General features: G+C 39.3%; 1 long non-coding RNA gene across 1 annotated transcript in view; it reads left to right on the top strand.

Annotated features, from left to right (window-relative positions):
- LOC138108656 (uncharacterized) overlaps positions 1–18196 on the top strand; it is a 170391-nt gene that overhangs the window by 131033 nt on the left and 21162 nt on the right. Inside the window, exons 3-4 of the long non-coding RNA XR_011150042.1 lie at positions 7233–7305; positions 10403–10438. This is a non-coding gene — a long non-coding RNA (uncharacterized lncRNA). The remainder of the gene's footprint in view (positions 1–7232; positions 7306–10402; positions 10439–18196) is intronic.

The raw sequence follows: 18196 nt of genomic DNA, 5'->3' as shown, positions 1-18196 counted from the left end.
AAATTCTTTTTATACAATTTCTTCCACCTCTCCACTCAGCACTAGAATGTGGTTAAATTCAGATCATCCAGATATCCCCCGGAGTTCTGGCAGAGCAGTGTGAGATGAGGGTGAGGTATACAAGCTGAGATTCTCAGCTGAGGTAAATCCAGAGATTCAACACATCCCTGCTGATTTACTCCAGACAAAGAACCAGCCTGTTATTTTTAGCTTTTACATTTTACTGGAATTTCTCAGCATTTGAACTCCTTTCCAGTGGAGCATCAGTGCTCCCATCCACAGGCAGAGCATGTATAGGGCCACCAGCTCTTCTCCCACACAGCCTCAAACTGCTTCTGCCACTCTTCCATCTACCCATCCTTACAGCTCACTGACAAACCTCTCTAAATTACAATGAGGCACTGCCCACACATATGTGCTGGCTGATTTGTTTCACGCAGACCCAACATACCACCTCCACAGTCACAGCAGCCTGTTTCAGTGATTACAAGTGTGAAAGAACAGCAACAAGCTGAGCTCATGCACCAAAGATCGCAGTTTCAGTGGTGGAGGAGGAGTGGGCTTTATACTGAGATTCTTGCTCTCTTCCCTGTGATACGTCATTTCTTCCAGGACTTCCTTAGCAGAAGGTTAATAAACCACAGTCCAATGGAAGTTGCAGCTCCTCCTACACAGTGCATGGTGTGCTGCCACCAGAGAGGCAGCTTCAGGAGTTTGTTATAGAGTCAACTAATACTTAAGTTTTGTTGAGTGATTTTACTGGAAGTTTCAGCACTCAGAGATTACACCACTGCATGAAGATTTTGATGGTGTATTTATTTTTGTAAATGTCTGTATTGGGTTTTGGTAGCAGGGGGCTACAGGGATGGCTTCTGTGAGAAGCTGCCAGAAGCTCCCCTCCTGTCCAACGGAGCCAATGCCAGGCTCCAATTCAGATCTGCTGCTGGCCAAGGACAAGCTCATCAACCACAGTGGTAGCACCTCTGGGATAACAGAGTTAAGGAGGAGAGAAAGTTGTTGCACAAGATAATTGCGGCCAAGGAAGAGAGGAGTAAGGATAGGTGTGAGACAAACAGCCCTTCAGGCACCCAGGTCAATGCAGAAGGAGGGGCAGAAGGTGCTCCAGGTGCCAGAGCAGAGACTCCCTGCAGCCCATGATGCAGACCATGGTGAGGCAGCTGTGCCCTTGCAGCCCATGGAGGCACATCGGAGAGAAAATATTCACCTGCAGCCTATGGATGACCCTATGCTGGAGCAGGGTGATGCCTGTAGGAGGCTGACTCAGTTGGAAACCCATGCTGGGGCAGGACCTGTGGCCCCATGGAGAGAAGAGCCCACACTGGAGAAGGTTTGCTGTCAGGATTTGTGGCCTCATGGGGCACCAACACTGGAGCAGCCTGTTCCTGAGGGACTGCACCCCATGGAAGGGACCCCCACTGAAGCAGTTTGGGAAGAACTGTAGCCCCTGGGAAGGATTCGTGTTGGAGAAGTTTATGGAGCACTGTCTCCATACACAGGAGCAGTGGAAGAGTTTGAGGAGTCCTGACCCTGAAAAAGAAGGAGTGGTGTATGTGATGAACTGACCACAGCCCTCATTCCCCACCCCTCTGTGATCCTGGCAGGGAGGAGCTAGACAATTTGGAAATGAAGTTGAAGCTGGGAAAAAGGGAGGGGTGGGGGGAAAGTGTTTTTAATGATTTGCCCTTATTTATCATTATCTCAGTCTGATTTTATTGGTAATAAATTAATTAATTTCCCTAAATGGAGTCTGCTTTGCCCATGACAATCACTGGTGAGCGATCTCTCCCTGCCACCGGTGAGTTCTCTCTCCCTGCCCTTATCTCAACCCATGAGCCTTTAGTTGTATTTTCTCTCCCCTGCGCAGCTGAGGAGAACAGTGATAGAGCAGCTTTGGTGGGCACCGGGTGTCCAGCCAGGGTCAGCCTGCCACAACATGCACCAGCTTACCACAGTTTTCCAGCTATGTGAGTATAGCAGCCAGCTTTCGAGATTTCTGTCAACCTGGAGTGCCTTTCCCTCACTGTTGGGGCTCTTTGCTCCTAGGACAGTGCTACATTTATTCCTGCATTAGTGGAATGGCATGGTCAGTAGTCTTTCAGAACACATTGAACATGTTTCTTTATGAGGGAACAAATTTATTTCATTAATAACTATAAAGCTTTTGAGACCCACTGTTTGATTGACCAAAATTGCAGACTCCGCAAGAGATAAAATCCACATACAGTGAAAATATCCAAGCACCTAAACTATATGGATGTATTAACCTAGAGATCTAGAGTAGGCTAAGTGGGAGTTGCAAAGCTGCTATCAGCCTAAGTTATGCATTCAGATGTTTCTTAAAACACAAATTCACCCTTATTTTGCTTTATTTGAAATGTCAGGTGGTTTCCAACATCTTCGAAATTCTATAATTAAGTAGCTAAAGCTGTTATCTAGTATGTTGGTCTTTGTGTGTAGTTTGTTTCAGTTTCAGACTTACACCTGCATCTGGATTTAACTGTTTTTCACACTCAGGGAAACACTGATTAATAGAATGTATATTTTTAATATTGAGAACTTCACAAACAATGCCTTAGATCCCTGCCTTGGAGCAATGAGTCATGAGAAGTGGCTCGAGGACTGAAATGATTACTTTGAAAAGTGTATTTTTAACTACAGGAGGAAATAAATTTCATTATCATCAGATTGGCAAAGTACTTGAAGGTAATAGCTCCATCAGGCAATTTTTTTCCTAGTCCTTATGTCAGAAAATAAAAAAATAAAAAACCCACCTTTTTTTCCAAAACACTCTTCACAGCAGTGGAAAGCTAGATGGAAATGCAAGATGAAGACACCATCAAAATAAAATGCATTGAAGAAAATAACAGGTGGATAAAAAAAGTAAGAAAGAAAAAAATCCCTCCAGATATATTAATTTCAAATGGTGTTTGTTTAAAGAGCTGTTCGGACCAGAAACCCAAAGAAACCCAATTAAATTATTGTAATTCATAAAATAATAAAAAGCATACTTTGAAAAAAAAATATATATGAAGCCTGTATCCCTATAATTCTGGATAATAAACTATGTTTATTCATGCCTGTAATCAGGCATCTTTCCCATCAAGAAAGGAATCATTTTTACTGTTCTATTTGCTATAAGACCTAGAAATACATAAACAAGTACTAGCCCTGGGTTGTGTTCTCCTCTGCAGTCTGCCATTTCAGCCATCAGTGACTGTGGCCATCTCTGGCCATGAACTCCATTAAAACCTGGATGAATTTCTGTATTCAGGTGCCCCATCAAGCAGCAGAAGAGCCCAACATTATTGTGTCTCTGGCTGTGCAATAAAAACAGAAGCTGTCTATCCAACAGCAAAAATCCAATATATCCTGTTTACAGGTGTCTTTGTGTAGGGAATATGTCCAAGGTGCATTTTAAGGTTGTCAGTAGCAACCCAGAAAATTCACCTGATACACACAAATCAGTCTCCAGTGCTGCATTTTTCATACACATCTTTGCAATATTTGGAGCTAGATTGAGTGACAGAAGATCTTTTGAATCAGGTAGTTTACATGTGTTTCTGTAATCCAACTTGACCGAGTTGAAATATTGGCTTTTGTTAATCTGTTGGCATAAATACAAGCCAGCATAAAGCCTCCTTACCAGTATAGTTCTGCAGCCCTGCAGTAGACAACAGTACCTCTCCTAATTTTCATGCCTTATTTTTATGGCGCTTAGTCCAAAGCCTCTACTTTCAGGCAGCCCTCTCAGAGAAGTTGTAACAAGAGCTGCCTGTAACAGAATAGGCTAAATCCTCTATATTAATTACAGCTTCATCACTCCATTTAGCAGCCCCATCTGCCAAAATCTGGCTAGACTTGAGGTGGTCTCCAGGCAGGGTTTGCCAAAGTAGTGCCAAAATGCTGAAACAGGCTTCTTTCAGCTTCTGGATGGAAAAATCACTGCTTATATTAACTTCAAAACACTTGAATTCCTCTGACCCTTTCAATGTAGACAAGCATGTAGCCGTGGGGAAGTTTCACAAAGTGTTGGTTGTTGGTCTCACTGGATAATAAATACAAAATAGAACAATGCTGTGCATAATCTCTTTTAAGCTGTTTGATCTAAGAAGAAACGTTGCAATTCCAAAACTATTTAATCCATATTTTCCTTACAAGTGGCCTAAAATGAAAATGTGCTTAGGCTGCCTACAATATACTGACCATTGCAAGAAACAGTCCCACACTCTTCCTGTACTTTCCTGGATGTCACAAGTCCCTGATGGATCAGCACAGCTCAGAAGAAGCACCAGACCATGTCTCTCCAGTAGGCAGGTACCATGCCAGGACCACTTGGGGGTTCCCTCCCTTCCTCATTGTGGGCTCATCCCTGTGCATTGCATAAAACATTGTACCTGTTAAAGTGTGACTATATGGCATAATGTAAATACAGTCTGGAGACCACAGAAGGCAATAAGCCTAGGTTGTCCCTGATTGGTTTGTGTTCCTCCCAGGCACATGTACTTCCTTGTTCCTGACATATTTCTGTTCAGTTTAACAGGTAGGTACAGCTTAGGTTTGAAGAGGATGCTCATCTGAGGCAGTGACACTTCAACTTCCAGAAAAACTTTCCCTGATTTTGATTGCTATAAAAAGAAAATTTTAATATGGGTTAATATTTAGTATTTGTTTATATGCATGCTATTCTCCATAGAAACCTGTTTCTAATATGCTGTTCACACAATGTAAGGAAATACGTCTAAATTTTCCAGAATGTTTCATTTTCATGACATTTTTACTTAATTACAGTGCTATAATGTACCAGACCCATTTACACCCTCTGCACAGACATCCACCCAAACAGAAAGTTTTAAATCTTTGATTTGCAGTGTGGTTACTAGTGAAAGTAATCAATACTTACTAATAACATTTACAGCAGGAGAAATAAAATGATTGAAGTGTGTTTCAGCTTCAGCAGACCTAATTGTTTTCTCTGTCTCTCAGTACTCCAGCTCAGGTGGTGTCTTGGGGAGTGATGAGGTTTAGATTTTCTGTGAATATCAAACCCACCAGTCAGAGCTCTGTATGTGTTATTTATTGAGCACAGCGACTATAGTTGTCTGTGTCCTGCAAATTCTGTGGGGCAGAACTGCAGAGTGACAGTCTCCCTCTGAGGGTGTTGAATACCACTTGCTGAGTAAGACAAAGCAGAGCCTTACAAAAGGAAGACCAACACATTCAGGTTTTACATTTAAGCAAATGTTTTCTGTACTGGATTCTCTTCTCCACCATTTTTAAACTCATCATGTGAGAAACAGAAAACATATTTTGTAAATATATGTTTAACTATTCAAAGGGTGAATAGCAGGGCTACACAATATCAATATTAGATAGATGTCTTATGACTTTTCATAGCCAGCGCAGATTCCTCTGGGTTGACTGGTTCCTGATCACAGCATTTTGACCTATTTTCTTGCCTTGTTTTTAAAACAGGTAAACTGCTTTAACTTTGCCAAACATGCATCCTGTTGATCACTAGGCTGTCATTCAGCTGCTCTTTTCCATTCTTCTCACAAAATTAAACACTATTTTTGGTTTTTGCCTTGGGGGACTTGTATCAACCCTTACACATCTTACCAAAGGCAGCAACCTGAGAATGATGTCATCTCCTGCCTTGACCTTCTGGGCACCCTTGGCTTGCTCTAGAACTTTCCATGCTGTTTCAGTCACTGTTTTTTGTTTGCCAGGCTGCCTGTTCCTAGTGCCATGCTGGGCAGCTGCAGGTGATCTTTTCTCTCTTTTGGGCAGTGCACCTTCCAGTTTGGTTCTTTTCAGGACAGCTGCTATTCTTCCCTCCAGCTCTTACTGTGTTGGTCATGTTTGAATGCATGAGATAAGAGAAATCAATATCTAGCAGAATCAAGAGAGTCTGGCTGGCTGTTCTTCATCCAGAGAATTCAATTATTTCCATTGTTTAAAATGTCCTATAAAATTGGCTGACAATAATGTATAGCCAAGTAAATTTTACCTTTAAAAGCTACTGTTTATTTTTTGTAAATCAATAATTTTGGTCTCTATATAGGTTAAACTTTTTTTTTTTTAAAGAAAAAGGTCCTCTTTGTTTCTTTTTTTTTTCCCCAATCATATAATGATTCATTTACCTGTTCACTCAAACTGTCTCTTGGCTTCCCCTTCTATTCCCCATGAGAAAATGCATGGCAGAAGAAATAGCTCTTGTGCTGGACTACAGTTCAGCTCTAGTGAGACAGATCTCCCCATGGGACAAAGCACTTTTGTGCTTCTTCTTTTTGCCTCCAGAAATAAGCTGTAGAGATAGGTGTCACACCACTTAACACTAAAAATGGAATACTTTGTCTTTCCTCAAGCCTCTTCCCAAGAGGTGGGAGTACAGAGACGACCATAGTGGGAGAAATGTGTGTTCATGCGAGAAAGTTCTTGTATGGTTGGGTTTTCTGCAGAACACACACTCTGATATGTGAGGTATATTTTAAAATCTGAAAAATTAATTACACTTCTTTCTACCTCTGCCTTCCAGAAAAATAGAATAACAGCTCCAAAAAAAAGTTTGTGACAGAAGCTGCCATTGCTAATTTCTTTTGGATTGCTCTCTTTAACTTATTCCACCACATACTGGCTGATCCCACAAGGCTTCTCTTCATGTATTTATAATCCATGAGGCTTTGGAAGCAAAAGTTATGTTTTTCCTTTAATGACCTTGCCAGAAAATGGCAAATTGAAGTCTTGACTATGTCTGGACATGTGTTTTCTAGTTTCATTTCATCTGCTCAATGATCTGCCAATATTTCACAGCTTTTCCTATACCTGATATTTATTACGATATTACACAACATTTACAGTTCATCATGTCTGTTTTTGTAATTAAAGTATTATAGTTTTAGTACTTATAAACTGTGTTTTTGCTAACTTATGTCTTTGGATAATCCACCTAGAGGATTAATTTCCTCTGTGCCAATTTCTAGGAAATAATGATTTTTAGAGCTTGGGAAAATAAAACAACCAAATTTCTTCATTTATAGCTCTATTTCAAGACCACTTTCAAATGGAATAGAACAGATTTGAAAAGTGAAACTGATCAGAATAGTGTAGACATACAAGTTTTTTCCCAAGTACATAAGTTTGCATTTGATTTAATCTTACAAACTTTTGAGAATTTGTAACATTGATTATGAAAATATTTATGCTCCCTTCAGGTGTGTGCATTCAACTCAAGGGAATTTATCCACTGACTTCAACACTCTTTGTGTTGTAAGCAGATTCATTCAGGTGAGATTAATTGGGTCCTGGGTGAGGGAGTTCAAAGTAGATGACTTTAATATAATATTACAAAATAATAATGAAATGCGAATGTTTCAAATGAAACCATGATGTGAAAAATTAAATAGTCAATTTATTTATTCACTGCACATTGAACAAATTGCTTTTGTATAATTTTAAAAAGTCAGGAAAAAATCTCTTAAATTAGGTCCAGGGATAATGAACATGAACTTCCAAACTGGACTGAGCATGGCATTTTCTTCATGCTTGAAGCTGTACTATAATCTTATCTGCCTAATAATAAGATCTATTCAATTAAGTTCTCTGAAGTCATGATGGAGCCACAGAGGTCAAAGAAGGGTCAAATATTAATCCCAAGCTTTTCCATTAAACACTAACCTGGAATAAACTGTGGTTTTCCACCAAAGAGAGATCTTTGTCAACAGTATTTCCTTCAATTATTTGTGTTGAAAAAGAGACTCGTAATATACTTTTTTTGACCAAATGCATAGAGTGAAGATATCTGCATCTAAGCTAAGTGCACGTACCCCCTGTGGGGCCAGTGGGCAGAACTGGCAATTGAAGAGTGCACCTCATCTCACTTACAGAAAAGGTATATTAGGAGATCAGATACATACCCAAAAAATTCCTTTTCTGTCCACTGTCTACAGGAGAGATCTGATCCCCAGTTCAGGTGTTTGTACTGTATGCATGTGGAGTTGAGTCAGTTTGAATCCTAATATTTCACTGTCACTTCAATTAAAAAATTAGTATCAGAATCCTTTAGATCAGTGTGCCATAAAACTTTAGCTTTTTATAGACCTCATTTGTCATGTTTCACTTATGCCTTAGCCTTTGCCTCAAAAATTCCTTTTTTAGTTTCCTTCTCTTATTGCTGAAGTTTAGCTGCAATAGTAACACAAATTCTTAGAAAAACTTTGGAGAACAGTTAACAGAAAATATATTATAAAGTACACTTTTTTTTTTTACTGCTATGAATTAACTTCTTAAAATATTTACACAAAAATTGCCAATTTGAAAAATAATAAAACAAGGACTATCTTAACACAAAACTATTAAATATTCTCTGTAGGAATGGAAGAAACCATCTGAAAATATTTTAAAATCTCATAATATATTGATTTCATAATAATTTGCTGAATGATCTTGCCCCCTTTCTCACTATACAGTTTCTCCCTCCTCAACAATTGCAGCAGCACAAGACTATGTTTTTCAGGCTCTTCTGAAGGTTGATTGGCTTTTCAAGCTATGTACACTCATTGATCCCAGCCCTGAAACATTCCAGTAAAAACAAAATCCTGGTCAAAACATTTGTCTTGATGAGTCACTTATTGACTTCAAGGGAAATTATTTTTAAACTGTGTTCCAAAAAAATGTACCTTGAACGTGAGCAGACTTCAGAAGAGGAGTGAAAGTTTACTACCTGAAAGGTTCATCGAATTATGAACAGTTATACCAATTACGTGTTTATTCCAAAGTTCCACCTACTCAACCATGTTATGAAAATCACTTTCTGGATTGCTTTGAGGGTTAACTAAGACAGCCTGTACATTGCTGTTATTACTGGCAAATTTTTGCCTTGCTATTTTGCTCAGAGAGGACTGGGTGCTGAAAGTGCACGTCCATTCCTTAATAGGTGAGCACTCCTGAACTAGAATCTTGGATAGGAGAAAACCAGTGTCCAACAATTTTCAGACCCAGGCAAATATAAATAAACGTGGGTGCTGTTTCTGGATGTCTGTATGTACATGAATTTTACACAGTCTTATAACAGGTACTTTCAGAAATATGGTCAAAGCCTTTAATATGTGCTGGATTCCTGACATAGCTTGAGAATAGCATGCATGCCAGATCTTTTTTTCCCAAAATGAGACAGAGGTATTTTTCATCAACATGCTTTTTTGACACTGACTTCAAAGAACTAATAATGAAATACTTGTTGTGGAGAAATCTGATCGATAGAGTAATGGAGATGATTCTGCTGTTTTCTTTTGGTGCTCATTTCCAGAGAAGAGATTTTTAAAACTTTGGACACTTCCTTATAATGTGATTGCTACACTAGCACAACATAAATGACCTATTTTCAAGTAACAGTATGTTCACTCTGCTGGACTTGTCTGCTATATGAGTCATGTAACTTAGATAACAGATACTGTCATTTCTCTGCTATGGTGTATTGTGGTTATAGATTTGAATATGCAAACCACCATTTAACATGCATTTTCAAGCCATAAGGAAGTAAAGTTCAGGACATCATATGTTTTTTTAAAGTGCTCATTATAAACATCAGGCACTCAAGAGAAGCCCAAGCATCAGTTCCTGAGGTATTACTGATACGAGTGGGAAACTTCCTGTTCTCACCAAAGCCACAGCAGCACTTGCTCATGTGAGTCAAAGGACATTCTGTGTCCTAATCAAGCATGTCAACTGCACTGAAAAGCTCTCACTGAAAACAGAAGAAAATTGCGGTGGCCTGTTAACCCTGTCACTCTGTATGTTCCCCCTGTTCCCTGCCCTAGCCCTGGCCGCTCTCTCGGTTTCTCCCTATTTGTTCCTGTACCCCAGCCCCGCCCAGGGACCGCCCCTGGGCCCCTGACAAAACCATCCCCCTCCCAGACCGTTGCAGGGACAAGATGTGATTAAAGCCATCTCAAACCCTCATGAGAGACCCTTCTCTGCCTTCTTTACCCTCCACTGCGTTGTAACGCTGCTGGCTGCCGGAGCCAGATCGCGGGGCTGTCCGAAATGGACTCCGGGATGCGATCAATCGCATGGCCCCAGGAAACCCTCGCTGAGCTCTCAGGGAGCAGCAGCCTGCTAGGCAGAGTCCAGCGGTTACAACAGAAAATACTAATTTTTATCACATATTTTATTTTCTTTTGATTCCCTCACAGAAGATTTACCTTGCCTTGTTTCTTATGGTTTTGTCAAAATGTCCAAGAAGCCACTAATACTTTTTAAAAATATGTTTTTATAAATATGCTTTACTTATAATTCTACATTTGTACTTTATTACACAATTTATTTTTTGTTGTGACAGTAAAAAAATGCTTAAGTTAACATCTCCACCTTTTTTATGTTTCAGACCAAGCCCCAGCCACTTGCCATGCACTGACTTGGCGTGAGTATCCTTCTGAGGTTTTCTCTGCTACTCTAAAACTTGGAGTTTTACTTCCTAATAATTGTAGAATCAAACACAAAGGTGCTACACTTATTAAAGAATAAAAAATTTCCAATTCTAAGCATTTGTTTGTGTCACATACAGACATTTATGGACTTCACAAAAGAGAGAAATCAGTGCACAGCAGTTGAGCAATATAAATGCAGGGCAACCCATCTGAAATCCTATCTGCAGGTCTCAGTTTCACAACCCTTTTGACTGCAATGATGTTGCACAAGTATAATGCAAGGCAGAATGTAGTCTTCTGCAATGAGTAGTCAAGAGCCAAGAAATGCCTTCTGGTCCATGTATAATGACAGCTTTTTGCTGGCCTCCAGGATAACAAAGGCACTGTGCAAAGAACCTCATAATTGTTTTATTATATTACTTTTAAGGGTGGGATTCAGTGCAATTGTTTTAGGAAACTTTCTGACTGCAGTATCTAAAGGGATCTTTACTGCAATACTACTGATTATGAAATTATTCTAGGAATCCAGGAAGTAAATTCACTACATCCTTCTCCACTGTAAAGGAGAAACCAGATAAAATCAGTTCAACTCCCTAGAAATCAGTGTTACAGCAGCCAAAAATTAGGCCCAGTGTGTTATAATGCCTGGAAAGGACACACAAATTTTCCATTTTTCCACATTAAGGATGAATCATTTGTCTTTGTTTTAGCAGCAATGCTAAATAGAATAGAATAGAGAAGGTGTATGCCAGAGGCGAGGGGGAGGAGGACTTGAATAATTTTGAATTGTTGAAGAGCTCAGCTTAATACGAAAAAAATTACTTCAACAATCTGCAAATGAACGAGCCATAGACGAGGGAAAGCCATACTTTTTGTATTAAATCAGTCCATTCATTTAACAGTTGGATGTGTTGATAGCTGAATTACCATCTGCCATATAAGCAGATGTTTTTCATCTGTGTTTTAATGAATCTTATTTTTCTAATCAACTTTGTACAGAGTAAAAATCTGCTGTTAAGAAGCACTGAATTTTCCATACACTGGACTGCTCTGGCCTGTCAAAATTACAGACTATCTTATCAAATTAAAGTGTTTATGTGACTGTGCTTCCTTTTATGGTGTGAAATGCATCCTTTCTTGGGCAATGATTCTCTCCCATCCATTTCAAAATGAAGTAGTGACACTTCAAGCTTTCCTAGAGCAAGGCTGTGGCAATCCATCTGCAATTTGAGTAAGAGCATGCAGATATTGAAATAATTACCTCCCACTATTACCCATCGGCTCTCAAGTAATTACCTGCTTCCATTAGCATTTTATTTGATTCACTAATTACCTTCAGAAATGCTGGTTGGATGTCCACTACCTGAAAGGATAACATTCAAATTAACCAACAAAGGTTTTGTTAAGCTGTCAGCATGAAAATAGAAGTCAAAGTGATGTATAAGAATAGTCAAGCAGTAAAGTGCAAGTCCTTTAATTTCCATTTGTTCAAAGTCACAAAAAGTTTCATGCAATGTGCCCTTGCAGCCTAGAAAACTATGTCCTGGGCTCTACGCAAAGTAGCACGGGCAGCAGGGCGAGGGAGGTGAGTCTCTCCCTCTGCTCTGCACACTTAAGATCCCACCTGCAGTGTTGCATCCAGCGCTGGGGTCCCCAGCACAGGAAGGACATGGACCTATTGGATCAAGTCCAGAAGAGGCCCCCAGGCTGAGCAGAGGGCTGGAGCACCTCTCCTCTGCAGATAGTTGCTCAGTCTGGAAAAGAGAAGGCTCCAGGGAGACCGTATAGCACCTTGCAGTACCTAAAGGGGTTACAAGAGAGCTGGAAAGGGACTTTTTACAAGGGCGTTGTGTGATAGCACAACTGGTGACAGCTTTAAACTGACTGAGGGCAGGTTTAGATCAGATATGAGGAAGAAATTCTTTAGTGGAAGGGTGGTGAGTCACTGGAATGAGTTGCACAGAGAAGTAGTCGATGGCCCATCCCCGGAGGTGTTCAAGGCCGGGGTGGATGGGGCCCTGAACAATCTGGTCTAGTGGAAGGTGTCCCTGCCCATGGCAGGGCAGTTGATCTTTAAGGTCCATTCCAACCCAAACCATTCTATGATTTACAAGCAGGAAAAAACAGAAGAGAGTGACACCTCTCTCACATCCATTTTGATCCCACAAGCAGTTTACTGCGGAAGAATATTTACATCATTTACGTCTAGTTCATCACACAAAGGGTTATATGAACACACTGGCACAGAGTTTATTGAAGGATTGAGCTCTGAAGTGTACATGGCTACTATCTTATTATACACTATACAATATTTATTTTATTCTATATGTACGATACAATAGAGTATTACACTACTTTTTGATTCTTTGACTGATACGAAAAATCTAAACCTGTTATTTTGTGAATGGAACCTTGTATTGTTTATCCTCAGGCATGTATTTATACATAGATGATAATACTTAGGTCTCCTCATAGATGCCAATACCTTGTTATTCTGCAAAAAATTCTCTGTGACCCTTCCAGAGCCTCTTTTAGTGAAGTGTTGACCATTGAGACCCCCCCCAAAAAGCTGTGTAAATTTTCTCTGCTAAAAGGAAAGGTTATTTGGAGTAGGTAAACTTACCAGAAAAAATAGTTTGATTTTGGTGAAAGGTATTGTCCATATTGTCACAAACCTACACAGAACCAACACAAATATCTAAAGGGTCGGAAAATTCATTACAGTATTCTTGACAGGACTTTTTTTTTCCATCCAGACTGCCCAAAAGGGACTTAAATCTAAGAAAAATAAGTTGAGGCAGTTACAATTCTGCTAATAACTTGTTCCATTGGCCCTTTTTTAGCACCAGTGGCCCTTTCTCATCTGATGTTAGCCACCTGAAACATAGGCATCCAGCCTGAATTTTAGTCAATGAAGAGGAACATCTCCATTGTGAGATTCACCCTGATCAGTCCTGTTCCCTGATATTACTACATTCATTCTTGCCATTGGCCAACTCACCCCCTGGAAGAGTGGCCTATCACTGCAGATGGCATAAGATTTTATTACTTCTGAATATTACTCTTTTTTAAAAGTTTACCAGACAGGAAATTTCCAAGAATAGTCTGTACCAGTAAAAATTATGCTAAAGTGTTATTGAAAATCAGCATAAACTAAAGACAGCACAATACATTTTGTTGATATGAAAATTATTGCTGTTAAACAATTTTCAGGGATTCTTGAGAGGGTATAAAATGGTTATGTCAGTGTCCTGGTGTATTTAGAGATGTTTTTAGAGAATTTACATTAAAGCATTATCAAGAATCTGTGTTCCCTGATTTTTTTCTCCTTGACATGTAGATTGCAACTTTATCATTTCATTGACTGTAACATACCCACACTGACTATATTTACCTGTAAAACATACCTCATCACCAGGGCCATTATTGATCAAAAAGTTAATTCCAATGAAAAGAGTCAGCAAAAACAACAGAAAACCTAAGATGTGATCATGTTGCTGCTATACATTCCTTGTGTGCAGCATTGTTCCATCTTCATTTTGATCCCTGTGTCCCCTTTTCACCTCCTCCTTGCAGAACACCTTTAAAGACATTTAGCGTAAAACTCATCTCACCATGTTTTTGAAAAGTGATAATGCCCTGTGAGACATCTGGTGTCAGAGGAAGGCTTCCCAGGCCCCTGGGTGATAACATCACATTCATCGCAGAGGAAAAAACAGGAGAACATAGCCAGATGTTTTCCAGAGGCAAAAGAAAAAAATCTGTGTCTAATAAAGACAATTACATTGCATCCCATGCCTCTAGTCTTCTAGAACAGGAAATAACTTTTAGAGATAGAAGGTGCCACTTCCAGACTTTTTACATTTTTTGTATTTTTATTGCTAGTTTGGTCTTTACCATTTTGTGTAACCATCAAGAGGTTCTATGTTGAATCTCTGAAATATAAAATCAAATGTCTCATGCTCTACTATCAGCAGACAGGTCTTTGTACTTTAACTGTTTATATTATGAACACCAGTTTTACTGTTTGGCAATTTGGAGATAATCTAGCCTTCTCCTACTTATGCAGCAACTCCATATTGAAATCTTTATGCAGCAAAACAATTTTTAGGTAATATCATCTTAGTCCAGCAAAACAAAAGTTCTCATATCCTGGTCCTTGCCTGTTCTCCAGGCATGAGCTCGGGTAATCCTGTTAAAAAGTATTGTCTTCTGGTTTATATGGTAGTATGGATGTCAACATAGTAAACCTACAAATGTCTATTGGGTGATTGCACTGAACAGTAGCCTTTCACTAAAAAGGACTCTTAAGCATGGTGTAGGCAGTGGTTTACATGTTTTAATATTTTATGTGATAGTCTAGCAGTTTTATCTTATTGTCAGTTTCTTCTAATGTACAACTTTAGTTTCCTAGCTACCCCATCTCTCTCATCATTTAGAAAACACAAGTAGCTTTTCTTACACAAACATGACAAGACGTTCAGAATTGTCCCTTCCAGTCACAAAAATCTGTGAAAGACCATCTTGCATCTGCTCAAGAATACCTTGTCTTCCCTCCACCACTCCCAAATTTATGTTCCATGAGATCTCATGCAGGCTACAAAACCCAGATGTTTCTTATGCCATCTGTGGGAAGTAGACATTTGCATTATTTCAGTTCCCCAGTGCCTCACCTGCAGTGTGGCCTGTGGAGCGCCTACGACCCTGCTCAGAGCTACCAAACCAACAAGGAAATATGACACCCTTACTACCTATCTAATTTTCAGCATATTCTCATTTTTAAAATTTTGCTTTCCATTACATTTTAAATTAAAAAACAGTAGCAAAATGTTACCCCTTAGTATGTATGTATGTATGTACAGATCACAGAAATCAGTTTGCCATTCTGTGCTGCACAGCATAAGGGGGACTTTTGAATCTGAAAATTCAAATTCATCTCTCAGCAGATGAGACTGATTTATTTACCCTTCTGTGGACGCAAAGGAACTAATACAAGAATGGAAAGTACAGTTTGTAGGAATCCAAATAGCTTGACTAAGATTTAGTTCCCATTGTCAAGCACCTGGTGCTGTTTAAGTATAACCCAGCACCAAACCTAAATGAGAAAAAACAAGGCCAGAAAAGAGTATCTTCTTGCAATTCTCCTGGGTTTTTTAGTATTCACTATATGCATAAATCTCACCAATATGTATCAGCCAAGCAAAAATCTAGGACCTCATTTTCTATTTTCTGATGGAAATCTTGTGTCTTTTAATATAAGTAGATGCTATTAGTTCATTTCCTTTGTATCAGGTTTGCCTAGATTTTGCTATATTTAGCAGTCCAAAGTGAAGTGAATGATTACTTGCAAATAATATTGTATCATTGGTAATACAGATTAATAGTACTGGAAACAGCTTTCTGAAAAAGCAAATGGATATTAGCTGTGGATGACACTGGCCAGATTGTTTGCTGTGACCTACTGATTTTGATGTAAATCACTAAATATTCAGGCACTAATATCCAAGCTGATGGAAGGCTTTAAAAAAACTAAAGCAAAGCTTTAATGGGAATTTGGGGATATAAGTCTCCATATATGGCTCTTATAACACACATCTGTCCAGTTAGTCATGTGAAAAACAGTTAGTGCTCACTTCTTACCAGATAGATTTCTTGGGTCTGGTTCTTTACAGAACAGTTACTATCTCAGGAAAGGTGGCCATGCCTGTGTCAGTTTCATATGTAAGTGCAATGATGCATTGAGTGCACCAAAAAACCCCTTGGGAATGAAGACTATGACTCAAAAATATGGCCAGTATTTTTCCTATGTATTAAAAGGAAGAAAAAACAGAAATGCATCATGAGGACCAGAATCCACCACAGTTCACTGTACCATGAAGTAGATAACTCTTGGGTATCAACAGTAGATAACTCTTTGACATAAAACCTGCAGAAAAAAATTTAATTTTCATTTTTATGACTTGTAAAATCATTTCAATGCATAGCAGTTGGAGGATCAGGATTTCAGATAAATGTTGTGAAAGATCTGATTTTATTTCTTGTTAGGTTCATTGTGCTTTATCTGTATTTATACTTAGAATAGAATAAAATATAAATTTCAGCCTTGTTTCAGACATGTTCTGAAGATCAAAACCATTGGTGTCAGTTGTAAAAATCATTTAGTGAAGACATATTCAAATGGCATGAAAGCAACACTATTCTTTTGTGCAGTGCTGGCTGTTGGCCCTGATAACCACTGGGGTCTAGGCAGGATGATCCTATCTATCACAGAGGTAACTGAGAGCCTCACAAGTAAATAAACTAACACTAATGACTCAATGGAGCCTCTGAGTCTCCTAGTTTTAAGAGTGGTAGGTTGTACTGGTACCTGTTTTCTAATTATGGGAGATGTCTGGATGATTAAGAGCAGTTGAGGAAAAGTATCATTTATTCTGTGTTAAGTACTTAGAGAATTCAGTCTAGATTCAATCCAAGGATAGCAGCATCCACCATGCTGACAGCCCCCGGCATGATGTAGGTTAATTCCATCTCCTTTTTATGATTTCCCTAAGTGCATGGTCAATTTAAATTACAATGTTCAGCAGAAGAAGCGTGACTTGATATTTATCTATAAATATTGCAGATGTCATACAAGAGATAAAGTGGCACTGATGAGGATGACAGTGACAGACTGTGCTTTGGGACAGTCATGTAAAACACCTGTCCCACTGGCAGAATGATACTCAGAATTTTCACAAGTTCATTAAATTGTTTCAGGCAATCTCCACAGGGCACACTGTATTGTTACTTAGCTAATGCTATTTCTTTTATTTCTGCAGTAATTGCAATAAATATATTCTTATTGCTTTACACTACTGATCAAGCATTGCTTGAAAGAAGCCTGGCAATTCATGTTAATTTATTGTGTTTTTTTCACAACATGAAGAAAGTTCTGTTCCACTGAGCACTGCAAAGGAAAACAAGCAATCCTTGTTCTCAATGACCCTAAAATACAGGTGAGATTTTTGGATCAATTTAATGAGATATCTAAAATTAATAAAGAAAAGCAATTGTGACATGTAATAGTATGACTTTTAAAAAGAAAACCAAATAAATTCATTGTGCCAGGAGTTAAAAAAGTACATTTTTCAAAGCAGTAGAATGCAACCTGTTTGATCTTCAGAAAGTGGCAAAAGTGCCTTTTGTTGGGCTTATCTGCCAAAGTGTCATGATTAAACCCCATCTGAAAGCAGTCACTCATTCACTCTCCCCCACTGGGATGGGGGAGAGAATCAGAAGGGTAAGAGAGGAAACTCCTGGGTTGAGATGCAGACAGTTTAATAGGGAAAGCAAAAGCCATGTACACAAGCAGAGCAAACCAAGGAATTAACACACCACTTCTCATGGGCAGGCAGAAGTTCAGCCATCCCCAGGAGAGCAGGGCTCCATCATGTGTAATGGTGACTTGGAATGACAAACATCTTCACTCCAAATGTCTCCCTGCCCTTCCGCCTTCTGCCCCCAGTTCTATGTGCTGAGCATGGTGCCACATGGTCTGGGTTATTCCTGGGGTCCATTTGGGCCAGTTGTCCCAGTTGTGTCCCCTCCCAAATCCTTGTGCACCCCCAGCCTTGCAGAGAAAACCTTGGTGCTGTGTGAGCACTTCTCAACAGCAGTAGCAAGAACATCTCTATATTATCAACACTCTTTTCAGCACAGATCCAAAACACAGCCTCATACCAACTGCTGTGAAGAAAATTAACTCTACCCCT

The sequence above is a fragment of the Aphelocoma coerulescens genome, chromosome 3, assembly GCF_041296385.1.
Source record: "Aphelocoma coerulescens isolate FSJ_1873_10779 chromosome 3, UR_Acoe_1.0, whole genome shotgun sequence".
NCBI classification, from domain to species: domain Eukaryota; kingdom Metazoa; phylum Chordata; class Aves; order Passeriformes; family Corvidae; genus Aphelocoma; species Aphelocoma coerulescens.
Note: the sequence above shows the minus strand (reverse complement) of the source record. Positions and strands in the feature narration are given on the sequence as shown.